Source organism: Ambystoma mexicanum, chromosome 13 (assembly GCF_040938575.1).
Source record: "Ambystoma mexicanum isolate Mex_15411 chromosome 13, UKY_AmexF1_1, whole genome shotgun sequence".
Lineage (NCBI taxonomy): Eukaryota > Metazoa > Chordata > Amphibia > Caudata > Ambystomatidae > Ambystoma > Ambystoma mexicanum.
The window spans coordinates 795623108-795636711 of record NC_090938.1 but is presented as its reverse complement, the minus strand read 5'-3'; the positions used below and the strand labels follow the sequence as shown (position 1 = coordinate 795636711).

Genomic DNA, 13604 nt, shown 5'->3' with positions numbered 1-13604 from the left:
TTAGGCACCAATGGACAGCCGACAGGAAAGAGACAGGAAGGGAGCGGGTGATTCTAACTTACAGCACCAATGCCAGAGTGCGGGACAAGACACGCCCCTTCCCTTACACTAAGTTCAAATACAACACAGCTGGAAACGCGGCGCGCCATCACTCCTGCCCGGAAAGGAAAGTGGAAAATATGCCGACCTATAGGACAACGGATACATAGAGCAAGATTTCTAAGGACTAAGATATATAACACACTAACCTTATGTACCTAATCACACGAAAATCCACACAACCATCTTCTCACTCTGCAAACCACACGCACTTCACCACACCGCACCAACAAACAAACAACACATAAACCGCACCAGCAGCACACGAGGTCTCGCATGGGCCCCGATATTCACACCCAAGCTCAGCGCACGGTGAAAACGGAAGTGAAGCTGCCAACAGCACACCACTTCTCTCACTTCCCTACTCCCTCCTCACCCCACTAACCGCCCCCCCCCCACCCCTTCTTGTCTGCAGATCCGCCTGAGCGCCTGGGGAGGGACTCCACAAATACCTTTAACATGAACATGAACCCATTGCACGTGATGGCACAGCTAAGCTGGTGCATTGCTTCGACTGCTTCATCTGACGCCTCTGGACACAGCGCCTAAATGACTCGGAATCAGGGGTGCTGCTGGGTCTGGAAAAGACTAACCCCCACCCCCTGGCGGCGCCTCTGCTCGGAATGCCATGCAAATGAATGAATGATTTCTTTAGCTTGGTTTAGGCCGCCAGGGTGGAGGCCTGCCCTGCAGCAGCTGGAAATCGCCCCCCAGCCCGGTCGTTATTCAGAGCTGTTACCAGAAGGCACCCCCGGCCCGCTGCCACCAATGTTACCGTCTCCAGCGCTATCAGCACTGCCCCAGTTCGGGATTCTTTCCCAAGAAACCACCCCGAAATGTACACTCATTTTCCACGGTATTCTGTCGGCGGATGTGGCTGGCGCTCTAAGCTCTCTGATTCTATGACAAGACAGGAGGCTCATATTATGCAATACAATCTTTACTCTGAAACCACAGCAGCAAAGAAAATACTTTTACAAACAAAAAAGTTTCCACAACAGAACTAGATAGAGTTCAATGTCAATGTATGGGGAACTCCCCAAACCATCATGGAGGACAGGTCATGCCCTGCAGGGGACCAATGAGCAGGGACCCTCTTCTATATATGTCCATTACTCTAACCCCAACCCCTTTTTCTTTGCTGCTGACACCACAGAGCTAAGTCACCCCTTTCAGTTGTGTCTTACATTGTTTGTCAGTAGTAGGCTTTATTAGTTTGAATATGGCATATATGGTAAATATGTGTTAATTACCTTTTATTATAAAGGAATTTGTGTATTTGATACAATGGCCCTCATTACGACCCTGGCGGAAAGCGACTGACCGGAGCGCCACAGCGTAAATAGCGTTTCCGCCATTGTACGAAGGAGCAAAGTGCGGCCCATTCCGACCCATCGGGCACGAGCACCACGCCACGGCGGAAGTGCAAAGTCCGCGATGGCGGAAATGACCCCAAAACGGCCCACACCGCCGCCGTACGGCGCCCTAGGTGCAATACCGCCACCCCACTTAGCGGTCACCGCAGTGTGCGCCTACCGGAAAGTACGGTGGCCGGAAATATACGGAAACGGAAGTTAAAACATGGGCCCGGAACGGGAAACATCCCGGCGTACACCTATAAAAACACCAAAACCACACAACCACTAAAATCACTACCCTGAAACACACCCCAACCCGTCAACCACCCTAGCGAAACCACGAAAAATGGGAAAAGTAGCGAAGAAAGCGTGCGACCGCAAGCGGCAGGTCCACTTCTCCCGTGAGGAACTCACCGTGCTAACAGAGACCCTCCAGGAGAATGCAGCCGTCGTCTTCTCCACGCAAATGACCAGGACGGCACTTGCAAACAAGAAGGCCATATGGGCTCTGGTGGCACAGCGGGTAAGTGCGGTGGGGACCGCACCCCGCACCCCACAGCAATGCCGCAAGCGATGGGACGACCTGCGGATACGCGTCCGCAGCATACTCTCTGCCAACCGCAACATTGCCACAGCCACCGGGGGAGGTCCTGAATCACCCATCAAGTTGACCCCCTGGGAAGAAATCTGTGCCTCCACCATCGGAATGGAGAGCATAGAGGGAGTCGGAGGGATGGAGAAAGGAGTGCAGACATCCGAAGATTCAGGTAGGAGGGCCAGATAAAACAATGCCAAATCCACAAAGTCCAACCATGTGAAGTACCATGCGTCCACATAGTGCAACAGAAACACATGTCCAGGAGAACGTCCACACACATCGGCCTGAAAGCGCACATCAAAACCCACAATAAATACATAAATAATTAAAAACCCCTAATACACGCACTACACGTGCAGCAGGCACACCCTAACTGCAGGCTGCCAAACAACTGCACCCTCACTCCACACACAAATCAAAGCACCTCCAAGACCCCGACCCAAATCACCCTCAGGTACCACCCCAATGCATGTGATACAATGCCATTCCAATTCCCACTGACCCATCAATAACCCTCGCCCTCCTTTACTCCACCACAGGGTCCGATCCAAACGACGAGCTACAGGACACCCCTACCAGCACACCTGCAAAGAGGGCCAAGACCAACGGCCAGAGACCCTCCACCTCAGCTGCACGCATCAAGACACGGCAGCAGCACAAATCAGGTGGCAGCACAGAGGAGGGAACATCAACAGGCACCCCAGCAGCCAGCATGGCCACAACACCACCACCACAGGTCCCCCCAATGGATGCCACAGAAGGCACTGCCTCTGGTGGCAGCAGCACCATAGGTGACACCCCATTGATGGCAGCATGCTCCGACACAGAAGACGGGGATGTCGAGGTCAGATCCATCCATGACCTGTCCCAATCCCCCTGTCTGTCCCCTCCCGTACAACATGAGGATACCACGCAGGTGCAGCCACAAGACGACGACTGGCCACCCCCCACAAGCCCTGTGGCAAGGCAACATGAGGACAACAGCCCCTCTGTGACACCACCGCAAATGGCCATGGCCCAGCAGAGGCAACAGTCCCTCGACAAGTTAATCGTCCAACAGCAGCAAATGGCCACACTCCTCAAGGGCCATGCCGATGAATGTGGGGGCACCAAGGCAGACATAGAAACATCAACAGAGACACTTAGGGCAGAAATGGAGAGAGGTACAGAGACGCTAAGGGCACAAATTGAGAGTAGCACCGAGAGCCTGAGAGTCCAAATGGAGAGTAGCACCGAGAGCCTGAGAGTCCAAATGGAGAGTAGCACCGATAGCCTGAGGGGGGAACTGCATGCGACGTCCAAAGACGTATGTGCCGAACTTGCCGCAGTGCGCCGTGTGCTCACTGAGCTCTCGCAAACCCTTAGGGACATGCATGGACGTGAGCAGGCAGACACATCATCCGTTGCAAGTTCCGTCCAGGGCAGCCCCCAACGTAGATCTGGAAGGAACCTGCGCTCCACAGGCAGGGGTGCCCCTGATACCCGCAGAGGGGGCATGCAATAGCGACAGCCCACTGACAATGAGCATCTTTGGACACTGGTGTTCGGGTGGGAGGTAGGAGGGTGGAGGGGGTGTGTTGGGCTCACTTGGGTGGCGGGTCGATAGGGTGTTCAACATGATATCACATATGCCATAAAAAGTGCACGATCAACCAATGAGAAGTGTGGACATTGATCCTTGTGTACTAGGCCATCATAGGCGTACAGTCCATATTGTGCATGTCCCAGACACACGCAGTGCCACGAGTCCCGTGTCCATGCATCAGCCACCAGGCGTGAGTGCTAGAAGCATACATCAATGAGATGCTGACGAATGTCACGGCCCTCCGGTGCCTCGCAGACTCCATGAGGTGCTGCCACATCCCCACCCTCATCATGACCATCATCAGGTGCTTGCAGTTCTGCGTCAGGGGGCATGGGCACATTTCTACGTACGCACATGTTGTGGAGCATGACACATGCCATGACCATCTTTGCAACCTTCTCATGGCGGTACAGGAGTGCCCCGCCAGACCTGCTGAGGCAGCGGAAACGAGTCTTCAGTAGGCCGAATGCCTGTTCTATGACTACACGGGTACGTGAGTGGGCATGGTTGTAGTCCTCCTCATGCTGGTCCCGTGGGTTCCGGACTGGTGTGAGGAGCCATCTCTTCAGTGGATATCCAGCATCACCTGTATGTGGACGAGAAACGTATGATGTGGAATGCCATTGATACGTACGCACACCCCCCCCCCCTTCCTGGCAGTTCATTGCCAATTCACATACCCCACATCATCATGCATGTAATGAGACTCACCGAGTAGCCAGGATCTGTTCCCTGCGTGTCGTTCCATGTAGCGTGGTATTGTAGAGTTCCTCAAGACCATAGAATCATGGGTTGATCCAGGGAATCGGGCACAACAATGTGTAATGATCCTGTTGGAGTCACACACCATCTGTACATTCAGGGAATGAAATTGTTTTCGGTTGCGGTACTGGGCCTCCATGGCATGTGGGACGACCAATTCCACATGGGTGCAGTCGATGGCACCAATGCAACCCGGTATGCCGGCAAGTGCATGGAATCCCACTTTTGTGTTGGTAATTTCCTGCTCCGAGCGTGGTAGAGAGATGTAGTCATCTGCGTGCTTCAGGAGGGCATCGAGCACTTGCAATAGTGTCCGTGAGAACAGTGGCTGAGAAATGCCATGCAACTGTCCGACTGTGTGCTGGTAGGTGCCTGTGGCCAGGAAGTGGAGTACAGACACCACCTTCAGTAGGGGTGGGATGGCGGTTGGGCTATCTATCATGCTGACAAGGTCAGCCTGTGTCATGTCCACAATGGCGGCTATGGTGTCCCGGTCCAGACGGTAGAGGGTGTGGATCTGCTCATCAGTGAGGTTGAACGGATGTGCTCGGAGGCGTTGAATTGCGGGCTGCCTGCGTGGTGGTAGTGGCTGTGCTGGTGGGCCTTGCTGGCCCTGCCTTGGCCTCCTCCTCCTCCTGCGTCTCCTCCGTGCGGCTGGTTGTAGTTGGTGTTCGTCTACTTCTTGGAGTCGGAGCACTTGCAGTGCTATCAGGTCCCCCAGGGCCAACATCGCGAGTCCTGCCAGTAGCATTTCGGTGTGGTTGTGGGAGGAGACTGGCTGTGCAATTTATGTGTTTTCAGGCTGTATGGCCTCCACCTGTGGTGATTGATTCCACCTGTGCAAACTGCTCTCCCCTTTGGCCGAGCACGTCCCGCGCACAACGCTGCAATTCGGGGAATTGTATCTTGCTATTGCAATCATGTATTAGTACCCGATGGCCGTGTAAGATTGGTTGATATGTTCATTCTGCTGTGGTCCCATTGTTTCACATACTATCTGTGCAGTCGTGAACAGACTTGTGAGGGGTCAGTGGGACGTAGTACTCGAGTAACGGTGGGCCCTCATGCATCACTGTACCGAGTTGCAACGACGGGCGGGGCGTCCCATTCGTGGGTGAAGGCAGTTGCCATTTTCACACACAGCCGCACTCGATGGGATAATTAGTGATTTCAAACGGCCAGAGATGCCTTTTCGACGTGATGTTGCAAATGAGGAATTCGAAGGGCGGCGCTTTCGGTTTCCAGCTAGCGGCGAGGAGATGCCCACAGGTCTGACTGCAAATATAACGTTCTATTGTTCAATGTCCTTGAGACAGGGCCCATGGCGAGGGAGCAATGATTGATATGAATAGTTTGGGATGCGCAATAGCTACGTGGGCGATGAGGCCGTCCGTTCCCAAATACATGTTACTTCACAACACTGGAATTACGGGCTGGGGCACTGTGGATTTAGCAGGCTGCATAACGCACAGACTCAATGGATGTTTCTAATGTCATGTGAGTAATTATTCAGGCATTTTGATCCCGGGATGAGGGAATGATGGATGGATGCATGGGCAGGTGATTTGATACAGAGTTTGCCATGTACAGGGCTTCTTGGGATCTATCCGCCTCCCCTACGCTATGTGATGCAGGGCTGCCATAGTGGGACCATCGTCCATCTGGCCTTGTTGAGCCCTCCCTGTCTCGAGGCGCCCTCAGACACTCGTTTGCGATGGTGTTTGCACCTCGATATAGATGGTTATGAGTCGCAAGTGGTTTTGGGGTGGTGATGTTCCTTTGGAGTGGGCTAGCATGCATATGGCTGTGGATTTCGTGTGATCATTGAAGTGAGTTGTTGGTATGTAGTTCTGATGGCCATTCTGTTCTTTTTCTTTTCTTTTGGTTGATAGGTATCTCCTCCCCTATTGCCACTGCCATCTGTATGCCACTCCTGCAGATGGATTTTACTCCCGACACCTGCTGCTTCGTGTTAATCAGTGGAGCAGCATTACGATCTTATGGGACGATCGCCAATGGCCCACATGCCCTTACGCAGTACTGGTGGCTCGGAGCAACATTTCGGCCTTTCAGCTGGACTAGTGCCTCCCCATTGGGACGGCCCTGCGGTTCTGTGCGCTTCCATGTTGCCTTTTCGGACGTGAATGTGGCTCTGTGTACCATGGGGGAACAGGGCGACACACAGGTAGTGGCTGGTCATTTCTTGCGGAAGCAGCCCACATTGGTGATTGGTGTTTTGGATTTCATGGCCTGATGGCTGTATGTGCTTGGTGATTTTGATGTGCATAAATATCTATTCTGATTTGGCCCGTGTAGCGTTTTTCTTTGCAAGTGATGTGGCATATGCCTATTTGGGGGGCGATGTATTGTGAGGAGATCTGCATTGGGTTCCAGCTTCGGGGTTTAGTTGCGTGGTACTGTGCTGTGCGCGTTTGCCTACGAAGCCCAGTGAGGTCAGGGATGGGGGCTGCCAATATGCCAGTTTGAATGTTGTCATGCTCAGGGGCGGGGGATTGGGTTTTGTGTAACAGATACCGGTCAGCCAGGTGGACTGGTTGAATGATGTGGTTTTCGGTATATTGCTGGTCACAGGTGCCTGTGTTTGCGTGCGTTTCTTGGTGGGGGACTGTGGTCATGTCCATTGGGATGGCTTCTGTATTCGTGCCATCTGTGTCCTGCAGCTCCCATTGGCCCCTGTTGTGTTTCTTTTGTTCGTTGGCATGCATGGGTGACTTGTACATTTCAATGGTTGCATTGTGGCTTCATTGCACCTACGGGGAGTTGTACTTTGTGGGCAGGGAGCGGTGTACAGGCACTCAGTGGGGCCGTTTACGGTTGATTCGCGATGCCGTACTTCTCGCCATGGCGGAATGGTACATTCCGCCATGCCTGATGGCGTTAGGTACATGTCCGCTAGGGTCGGAATTGGCGTACCGTTGCACCATGGTGGTGTTTGCGGTTTGGCATGGCGCGCGCGCGCGTGCTTGGTGCAGTTAGCGTTGGCGTTCACTACGGTGTCGCTAATGGCTTCGTACTTTGCGGTGACGGGTCATAGTCGCACCGAGCGCTATTCGATGGCGGTATTGCATTTCCGCCATCGTTTTTCGATTTCCGCCAGGGTCGTAATGAGGGCCAATGTATCTGGATAGCCGCGTGCGGCCGTTGGTTTCATTTTGGTGTCTTTCAAAAAGAAAATATGTATTATGCTCATACATCTTGTTTCAGCTGAAGCAGTGGTGCAATGGTTGAATTTCGGACTACAGTCCATGAGGTTGTGAGTTCGAGGGAGCTCTCTGATTTATTTCTTCTTTAAAAATTTCTCGCGCTTGTAAACTCAGGTGTTTCTAGTGCATTAATCAACTCGCTCCCGGCGTGCGCGAGAGCAGTGTTGTTTACACTGTTCCCTCTTCATTTCGCCTGTTTGAATTCGTGCCCCTTGACAGATTTATGGTCACCTGGGGATTCCAGGTGCTGCAGGCTTTGGGTTCGGCCTGCCCCTGTGGCTTATGTTTGTAACAAAAGCCTCTGTTTCAGTACTGAGCCAAGTTAGCTCAAATATAGAGCTGCAGGTCTCCCATGCAGGAAGACCCGGGTTCGCGGCCTACCAGCGCATGTTTATTTGTATATTTTAAGATTAGATATTTTAATTGTTATATTTTAAATAATTGTATTTTACAGTGGAGGTATTTGATTGTCACCTTTTTTGCTCAGTTGAGCAGGGATTTCCTAATGGGCATTTGGTTGGTTCATGACTTCTTCAGAAAGATTATAGCACAAACATTTTAATAGTAAAAATGTGGTTTTGTTAAATGTTTGTAATTTCGTATCCCTGGTGACACAACACATTTCCTTACCTTTAGTGCTGGAAAGAAAGAATGTTTACTGATAGACTGTGGGTTTGTTAGGTCAAAGTCTGACCATCCAGCGCAAGAGCCCGATGCACTGCCAGTCTGCAGTTTTATTTTATTTTCTTTGTTTATTTATTCATTTACTTATTTCTTAAGTTATGTGCTTTGCCTTCACTGTAGGTGCCATAAGTTCGGTTTCAGGTTCAGCCTGATTCTATTGCGAGGTTACCCCCTCGTGTACTGCTGATTATCACACCCTGCTCGGCCGAGCAGTTGGAGGTGCACTTGCTCAGTGTATCCTACCTTCAACTTGACAGTTTTCTTTTGTTTGGGTTATCTTCCCTGGAAAGGTGCAGTCACCTGCTCGGTGGCAAGGTTGCCTGGGGTTTCTGCGAGGGGTCCCCTTGTATACGGCTGTGTCCACACCCTGCTAGGGTGAGCAGTTGAGGTACACTTGCTCAGTGTTTCCTCCCTTAAAGTGGGCAACTTGGGTAATTACCTTAACTGGCATGCACCATAACCTGCTTGGTTTCAGGCTCTGCCTGAGTTCTAATGCGAGGTTACCCCCTCGTGTACTGCTGATTATCACGCCCTGCTCGGGCGAGCAGTTGGAGGTGCACTTGCTCAGTGTATTCCTTCCTTAAGGTCGGCAGCTTTGTTTAGGTGCTGCATATGGCTGACGCCATTGTTTGGTCTTGTAGGCGTGCAGTAACCTGCTCGGTTTCAGGCTTCGCCTTGTTCCTACTGCGAGGTGCTCCCTCGTGTACTATTGGTTGCCTCACCCTGCTGGGGTGAGCAGTTGAGGTGCACTTGCTCAGTGTACGCTTTGATAAACAATGGGCCTCATTCCGAGTATGGCGTTAAGGGATAGCGGCCACCGCTAACGAGAGCGGTGGCGGTAATCCCTTACCGCCATACTCCGAGTTCCCTTAGCGCCATGGTGCTTTTAACACCTGCTTTTAGCAGGCGTTAAATACCATGGCGCTAAGGGACCTTGATGTTAATTACGCCACCGTAATTTACGGTGGCGTAATTGACGCCTTCCCCACTCCCATTATGCCCTATGGGGCGAGAATGGGAATGGGGAAGGGTAAATGGGGATTGGGGAATTACCGCCCCGCCAACCTTGGAATGGGGCGGTAATTCCGCCAACCACCAAGGCGCTGCCGGTCCGGGTACGGCGTCAACCAAGGCGTTAATAGCGCCATTGGTTAGCGCCGTACTCGGAATGAGGCCCAATATGTTTAAGTGTTGACTGGAACACATTTGCGTTTTTTCAGAATTGTCAGTGGCCCAGAAAGCTCAGTGAGTATCAGCTTATATAAGGGCCGGGGATTCGGTCCCCTGTGAGGGCGTAACCCCTCTTCTTTGGATATTTTATATATATTTCATATATTATATATTCTTTATTTATTAAGTGCTTTAAAGAAAAGAGTGTGGAAGTGGTTGTAAACAGACCCATATGGGGTTGTACCTTCCTCTCTAACCATCTCTCTGGTGTTATCATTCATCTTTTAGTTAAAAATTCTGTCACCCTTTACCTTAGTTAGTTTCAGGACAACTCAGTCCTTTCCTTAGGTTTTGATTCCCGACCTCAATTGCTCCACCCAATACCAGTGCTGATTAAGCTACAGTATTTTCTCTCAACATGAGGAAGAATAAAGATGATGCGTTATGCCTCTATTGAGGTCTGTAGGGCTTAAGGCTCTCTTTAGTGGGGACGTTTGTTCTCCCCTACTTTTGTCCCATTGGACATTCCTTATTCTTTTGGTTCTGGTGGAGACAGGGTCAGCTCGAGGGTAACCGTTCAGTTTTTTACATGACAAGTTGAGCAACCATGTTTTACTTGGATGGAGTGTTTGGAAACACTTGATGGTATCAGTTAGACGAGTTGCCAAATAATAACTTGCTGGCGCCTGCCTCATGTTTTTCCTCCCAAAGCTTGGCCTATGGTTCAGCTAACCGTCTAACAGTGTGTTGCAACTTCTCCTCTGCTCGAGGAGTACACGCAGGCTTCTGTACCCTCATGAGCGTTGCTTAACCTCTTTAGAGTGCTGTTTTCATATCCGTGCTGACCGTTCTGATACAGGTTCCTAATTTTGGAAAGGTCTACATCAGTCTTTTATCCTGCTGAGATCGATAAGTGAACACCTCACACCACACAACGCTCGTAGTAGTGTTAAGCACCACTCATATACCTGAGGGTTCGTAGTACTGTATAAGTACTGTTTTGCTATGGACAATGTGCTTAGTTTTTCCTTCCCCTGATTCCCTTAGTGGCCAGTCAGCCTCACATGAATACAGTGACTCAGACCTCAGGGTTGGAGGGGACAGTGGTCCCAGATTTCTTCTCAACCTTGCATTTACAGGGCATTGGTAATTATCCAGAGTTCTTTCCCCCTCATTCCCCTTCCTGCCATCCTTGGGGGAGATTGCATCATAATATTACACCTCTGGGAGTATCCAATCGTTTCAGTTTTTTCCTTTTTACAGGAGTTCTGGCGGGTGACCAGTGCAGACTCGCACTGAGCATTTCCCTCCCGTCTGTTAATTTCCTTTGTGCTAATCTCTGGTATTTCAATAAGTTAACTGGAGTCTGTCCAGTCAGGGGATTGGTTAGAGGCGCTAGTGGGTATTTATTTCTCTTAACGGTGTAAAGCGGGGCTTTAATGTGGTCCTCAGGGTAGTTTTCTTTCTGGATTGCAAGGTTTTTCCTTTGGATAAGTGGGGGAGGTTTCTCCTCTTTTGGGAAGGCTCAATATCCCTTGGTGGGATAGAGGGGTCTGGGAGTGATACTATCCCCCATCCACGTTATGACCCTCTATCACGATGCGTTCCAGAGTCTATACATTAACTTTCAGACGGTGTCTGCCGCTACGATTACCAGAGTGCTGGGATATATATTTGGTTGATGACTTGATTATCATAGTCACCTGCATGGCAGGTGGACCTTTGGGGTTTTCACAAGAGTTTGTTTGCAGCAAGGTGCCAGCTCAGGGTGCTGTGAGCTTCAAAGATCTGCAAATTGGCTGAAATATAGGTTGGACCTCTTCTGGTGTACACCTTCAGTTTAACCATTTAGTGATCAGTTCTTTGCAGTTTAGAGTCTTGCTAAGATTTTGGAAATTTTGTGTCCTCCTTCGGTTACTTTTGATCCGCTAGGGGATTTATCACCAGGGAGGAGGGATCAAGGTTCAAGCACCGGGCATACCTACAAAGGAGTTTAGATATCACTATAATGATAGTGATTGGATGTCGGATACATTTTTTCTTCTTGCCAAGTTTGGCCTCTTAAGGATCAGGTTTATAATATCTGCCTTTTGTCATGGTAGCAGAGTCCTTCTTCAAGAGTTCGGGAGGTCTGAGGGTCTCCGTGTTGGCGGTTTGACGGGTTTAGCTTCTCAGGTGGGGCCCTCTCTTCCATTCTGCTTCTGCCTCCAGAAGACTTCCCTCCTTAGTATACACATATGTCTGAAGACAATTGTAGATTAATTCTATTGCTTTTCAGCTCCGCTCAGGATGGATTGTCCTATTACAAAATTTATAAAAATGATTTTTTACTCCCATTTTACCCTTTTGAAGATTTGTCTTTCCCTCTTGGTTCCCCGGTGTAGTTCTGTGACATGCCCTGTTTCTAATGCGATATCTTCCTTTAATGCATGGGATGGAACCTATAAGACTTTCACCCCTATGGGGTACTTTTCTTTATCACCAGGAGAGCTAGGTGTTTGTTTTCATTGGTTTGCTTTCTAGGTCCCCAAAAATGGTACGAATTTAAGTGTTTTGAATATTTGATTGAACAACATAGGTGTTTATTTCAGATGGTTTTGTCCTAACCTATTAGTATAGGAAAACTTTGTTCAATGTTTTCCCCTCTTTTAACCAGTTGGTTTTGGTGGCCTGTAAGGAACGCTGGATTTGGCACATTCCTGTTTTTCTTGCAGTGGATTTGACTTTGCCTTATAAGACAGCTTTTTGGGCAATCTAGTCTTGGGCAATTCTCTGATTGGTCAACAGATTGATTTAATGAAAGCATTTAAAAAATGTTTCCTTTCCTATTATTTTATTATATTATCTATTATATTGGATCATTTTGTACGTACTAATGAGATGCAAGGGCTTTGAACTTGCATAATATGAGCCTCCTGTCTTGTCATAGAATGACTAATCCCCCACACTAACGTGAGATGGGGGTTTAGATTCTATTAAAGACAAGGAGGCGATTATTATCCCTCCCACCCACCCTGAATATGATATGATATGATATGACAATTGTGATACGCATGTACACAGGTGGTTCAAGTGAGAACATTCTTTGGTTTGTTGTTCTTCCCAACCACCCACCCTTCTTGCTTGTTGTTCTTACAGGTACGAGTTGAGGTTCTGCTCAGGAGTGTGGATCGCAGTTACAAGTTCTGGAGTGCGTGATTTCGGCCACGAGTTGAGGTTCTCATCAGGAGTGTGGCTCGCAGTTACAAGTTGTGGAGTGCGTGATTTTGGATGAGAAGTCCTATCCAGAAGAACTTCGGCATAGATTCAGGCTGCGGGAAGGTGGAGATCTCCAGTTTCGATGGATTCTTTCTCCGCGCTACGCAGTTCAACCGTTTCATTGGACTTCTGGTGCAAGACAGCTGCAGAAAGAGGGGTTGGGGTTAGAGTAATGGACATATATAGAAGAGGGTCCCTGCTCATTGGTCCCCTGCAGGGCATGACCTGTCCTCCATGATGGTTTGGGGAGTTCCCCATACATTGACATTGAACTCTATCTAGTTCTGTTGTGGAAACTTTTTTGTTTGTAAAAGTATTTTCTTTGCTGCTGTGGTTTCAGAGTAAAGATTGTATTGCATAATAATCGCCTCCTTGTCTTTAATAGAATCTAAACCCCCATCTCACGTTAGTGTGGGGGATTAGTCATTGGCGCAGACACTCTCGCCTTGCGCTGTCAGAAGGCGTGTTTGGCAGTGGGGTTTTGGTCTAATTTGCTATGTTCTGCCCCCCACTGCGTGGACTGTGGCATGCACATCATTGTGTGTGTGCAGGGGCGTGGTCACAACCCTGCCCCTCGGGCTGCTAGGCAGCGACACCAGTAAAGCGCCACTCTTTGTCAGAAGGCAAGTCGGCGCTTTGCACGTTTCAGCCGGTGGCAGCAAGCCAGACTCAGGCTCTCCTCCTTCCAAGGAGGCCGGTAACCTCCAAGTGCAGCCCCTAGAAGCTGAAGGCGCCTGGCACCAAGAGCTATTGAAATGGCAGTGTACAGCGGAAGTGTCCGCGAGGTATCCTTACAAGGAGCATTGTTTGTAGTGTATTGGGCCTCCCACAGGGGGCCTTTCAACCTCCCGCACACCTCCCCGCTT

The 13604-nt window shown here is 49.9% G+C and overlaps 1 long non-coding RNA gene across 1 annotated transcript; it reads left to right on the top strand.

Moving 5' to 3' along the window:
• The first annotated feature begins 1242 nt into the window (after positions 1-1242).
• On the top strand, positions 1243-13102 carry LOC138522003 (uncharacterized). The gene is made up of 2 exons (XR_011283208.1): positions 1243-1333; positions 12619-13102. It is a non-coding gene; the product is annotated as an uncharacterized lncRNA (long non-coding RNA).
• Positions 13103-13604: the final 502 nt, after the last annotated feature.